Source organism: Cebus imitator, unplaced genomic scaffold (assembly GCF_001604975.1).
Source record: "Cebus imitator isolate Cc_AM_T3 unplaced genomic scaffold, Cebus_imitator-1.0 Scaffold627, whole genome shotgun sequence".
Lineage (NCBI taxonomy): Eukaryota > Metazoa > Chordata > Mammalia > Primates > Cebidae > Cebus > Cebus imitator.
Window position 1 is genome coordinate 87,687 of NW_016107942.1, and position 4,829 is coordinate 92,515.

Genomic DNA, 4,829 nt, shown 5'->3' on the forward strand with positions numbered 1-4,829 from the left:
TGTGCATGTGTGTGAATGTGTAGGTGTGTACACGTGTGGGTGTATAAATGTGTAGGTGTGCACATGTGTAGGTGTGTGCATGTGCTTATGTGTGTATATGCATGTGTGTGGATTTGTGTATTTGCATGTGTGTGGTGTGTGTGTATAGATTTGTGCATGTGTGCATGTGAAGGTGTGTGCATGTGTACAATGCATGTTAGTTTGTGCATGTGTAGGTGTGTGCACATGTGCATTATGTGTAGGTGTATGCATATGCATGTAGGTGTGTTCATGTGTGTGGGCATGTGTGTATACATGTGTGCATTTGTGTGTAGGTGTGTTGGCATGTGTGCATTGTGTATGTGGGTATACCTATGTGCATACCAGTGTGCATACGTTGTCTGTGTATGTGTGCGTGTGCATGCACTCATGTGCCCTAGAGCATGCACACCTCCTGGGCAGCTCTGGGACAGCCCCCATACCCCCTGACCTGGGGTGGCGCTGCTCTTTTCAGGGTCCAGGCTCATTGCCTGTCTGACGGGCTCTCCAGGATCCCTCCTGCTTCCTTCTCCCATTTTGCATTCCGTCTCTATCCCTCTCCTGGTCGTGTGTCTGAATGCTAACTACAGAAAGGTCAGCAGTTTCCCTGAGGGAGCCCTCAGTTCCCATGGTAATCAGGCCATGAGAAGGGATAATTGGAGGAGTGTGTGGGGGAGAGAAGATTGTCATCACCTCTTCATGGTAAATCCACTCACGTCTCAGCTGCAGTGAACACGAGCCCTGGCAGCACTGGGGCCCTGTTGGCATGCTTGGTGCTGGGGCACAACCCTGCTCATGGATTTGGGCTGTTTGAAAGACCAGACAGGTCTGCATTGAACCTGCTCTGATGAGTGGAAAGCAAATGAATAATGCCCTGCGCTAAAATCATGTGATTCAGTTTTATGCTTTTAGAAGAATTCATTTTGTCTACTCTCTATTCTGACAACAGGAATAGGAGATGATGTTGAAAATATTTACTAAATGTAAAGCCCAGGGCAGCATGGATTCTGGGCAGTCCAGATAGCTGCCTGCCACAGTGACCACAGGGCTGTCCTGGCCCCAAGTTGGCTTTGGAAGCAGGTAGTTGTTCAAAGATAAATCATGACAACAGGTCAGCTTGTTTAGCTGCCCAGAAGTATGTATTGCAGGGAACTCTTTCTGGGTGATGATGTGGGAAAATGTCGTTTATGCCCAGCACGGATGACTGAACCCACTCTGAAAGTCATCCAGGCGAGGACAGCATCAGTGGGGTCGGTTCTTGTACTGGTGCTGGGACTAGCCCACAGCTGCCTCCCGGAGCACCCTGACTGCATCCCAGGGTTTGGGGTTCTTGCTGGTCATCCCCCAGGGATGGAGAGTGGGGCTGTGGGCACTCATCCACTTTTCACTTGCATGATCTGATGGCTTCTGGTCGCTGACATGTGCAGGTGTGTGGCCTGATTAGAACCCTAGCCCCTCAAAGCGTGCCTGTCTGGTGGCTTCTGCTGAAGGCTGAGCGGTGAGGAAAGGTGCTCACGGAGAGCTGCTTGTGCTGACAGAGCTGCCTCCATCACGCCCCCAGGCATCCTGTGCCTTGGTCTTTTGGAAGCTGAATCCCTGAACGACCAGCTTATCGGTCAGGGATCTCCAGAGAAACAGAGCCAACTGGATGCCTAATTCAAGGGATTTGTTTTTCAAAATTGGCTCATGTGGTTGTGGGGGCTGGCAGATCTGAAATCTGCAGGGCAGGCTGGAAGTCAGGCAGGGCTTCTGTGTTATGTTTTTGAGGCAGAACTCCTCTGGGAAACCTCAGTTTTACTTTTACTTAAGTTTTACTCCTTCGACTGATTAGACAAGCCCCACCTGCATATGGAGGGGAGCCTGCTTTACTCAAAGACAGTTGATTGTAGTTGTCGATGACATCTGCAAACGCATCCACAGGAGCAGCTAGACTGTGTTTGACCAAGCAGCTGGGCACAATGGCCCACCAAGGTGACACAAAATTCACAATCACACCTAGTCTGGAACTCCTTTCAATGGTTGTACTTGAATATTATTTCCTGAACTTTAAGAGCAGTTTTCTTCAAACACAGTAATGTAAGTTCAAGTTTTTCATTTACTTTAAGATGGTTGTTGAGAAAATTGTGCTTTAATGAAGTACCTAATGCCCCTATATTTGTACCATGTGAGAAATTTCTCTTGAAAATTAGTGTTAAGAGCATATTTTATTTTCCTGAGAAATAGAAACTAAAAGTTTTTTTGATAAACCATGTCCACATTTTTGCCTTGGCTGCGAGGGAGCTCAGAGCCAAATTTTATTTATAATTGCAAGGACTATGTTGATTTTGTCTTTTTTAAAAAGCCAATTTCTCCCATATTTCCCTTAACCATTTCCGTCTGAATTCCCATTTGCATTGTCTATTTTTTGCCAACTACCTCAAAACGTTTTCAAAGGCATACAATACAAATACATTTTCATAAATAAATTCTTCCAATGCTCACAAATAAATGGGTCTAAACTTAACATTTTGATAGCCCAAATGTGTTTAAAGTCAGCCTTCAGTAACTATCATAAAAAATAATGTGTTCGATTCTCTTTAAATTGTCATTATGTTCTGATTGGCAATAATTGTATATAAGTAGCTACTTCTTTCTGTATATGAAAAATTCTAGTGCTTGCTTTGGCAGCACATATACTAAAATTGGAATGATGCAGAGAAGATTAGCACGGCCCCTGCACAAGGATGACATGCAAATTCTTGAAGCATTCCATATTTTTCAGACACTTTACAAAAGAAGACATCTATGAGTCCAAGAAACACATGAAAAAATGCTCATCATCACTGGTCATTAGAGAAATGCAAATCAAAACCACACTGAGATACCATCTCATACCAGTTAGAATAGCTATTAAAAAATCTGGAGGCAACAGATGCTGGAGAGGATGTGCAGAAATAGGAACCCTTTTACACTGTTGATGGGAGTGCAAATTAGTGCAACCTTTGTGGAAGACAGTGTGGTGATTCCTCAAGGACCTAGAAATAGAAATTCCATTTGACCCAGCAATCCCATTACTGGGTATAAACCCAAAGAATTATAAATTGTTCTATTATAAAGACACATGCACACATATGTTCATTACAGCACTGTTTACAATAGCAAAGACCTGGAACCAACCCAAGTGTCCATCAATGATAGACTGGATAAAGAAAATATGGCATATATACACCATGGAATACTATGAAGCCATCAAAAATGATGAGTTTCTGTCCTTCATAGGGCATGGATGAATCTGGAAACCATCATTCTTAGCAAACTGACACAAGAACAGAAAACCAAACACTGCACGTTGTCACTCATAGGTGGGTGTTGAACAATTAGAACATGTGGACACAGGGAGGGGAGCATCATATAATGTGGACAGTTAGTGGGGGCTAGGGGAGGGACATTGGGGGTGGGGAGGGTTTGGGAGGGATAACGAGGGGAGAAATACTAGATATAGGTGACGAGGGATGGAGGCAGCAAACCACCTTGCCATGTATGTACCTATGCAACAATCCTGCATGATCTGCACATGTACCCCAGAACCTAAAGTACAATAAAAAAATTCTAATAGCATTTATAGAAATATGTATTTATATATTAAAAGTTTTGGTACACAGAAAGGATAGAACTACTACATCTTGTATATATATAGATACGTTATATATATACATATATATTATGTATAAAAGGTCTTCATTTGCTCACAAAAGAAGCAAACCTTTGTAACCTTTGCTCATAAAAGAAGAAACCTTTTGTAACTCAGCAGACCCTGGATATAACACCTTTCTAGGGCACTGGAAAACTAACTCACTTTGGTTCCATTTTTAAAGGTGATTTTGATGTTTTGTTTTTACTCATGGAGCAGCTGTCCTGCCTGGTAGTGTGCTTGGTACTTTCCATGCTTACAACTCTCAGACTGAGGCACGTGGCTGGGGACAGCGCACCTGCCCAGGGTCACGGCACGCATGAGGAGTGCCACGGAGCCTTGGTGATTGCCTGCAGAGCTTGCGCACATTTCACAGGCCATTGCGCCTCCTGCCAGTGCTGAGCTTGCTCGTGGACAGCAAATGAGAATTTGCCAGGAATCAATGATAAGATTCTTTTTCATGGAAGTGAGGAAGGGACAACTGGCGTGGCGCTCAGCCAGAGGCTTGGCTTTGAGAAGTGGATTTGTGGATCACCTGTTTCAAGGTGGTGGCTGAAGCCCTTGCATTGAACATGATGTGATCTGAGGACAGACAGGTCCTGGGGTGTGGAGGGAGCCTGGCATGCTGAGGCTGACCTGGCCACAGAACTTCAGGAGGGAGGGCTCCTGAGGATGGAGCTGCCATAGCAGCAGCCTCCACCACCACCTACACGCAAAGCCACATCCTAGGAGCCTTGGCCAGGTGCATGGTGTTCTGTGGACTCCCTGTTTAAACCTGCCCAGCACCTGGGGCACAGCAGTGACCATCGCCATTCTCACTTCCCAGGTGAGGAGGTCGAGGGGCAGGGAGGCCAAGCATGTCTCCCTCATGTGTGACAACATGCCTCGCACAGCTAGCAGGGTCCATGTGTGGAGCTAGGCTGGGGCCTGCTGTGGCTGGCTGGCTTGGGGAATGGGTCCACTCAGCTTTCTTAGTTCAGGACTAGAGGAATGGCCAAGCCTGGAGATACTCTGCATGGGTGGGGGCATCCTGGGGTGGTGACAGGAGGCCAAGGGGTGCACTAGCTCCCAGGGATCCCGCCAGCCCTCAGCTGCCTCCAGGCCCAGGTGGCCCAGGGTGTCTCCAGGCACAGTGGCCAGG

General features: G+C 46.2%; 1 non-coding gene across 1 annotated transcript; it reads left to right on the top strand.

Moving 5' to 3' along the window:
• The first annotated feature begins 2,669 nt into the window (after nt 1-2,669).
• On the top strand, nt 2,670-2,776 carry LOC119469316. The gene has a single exon (XR_005198116.1). It is a non-coding gene; the product is annotated as a U6 spliceosomal RNA (small nuclear RNA).
• The last annotated feature ends 2,053 nt before the right edge of the window (nt 2,777-4,829 follow it).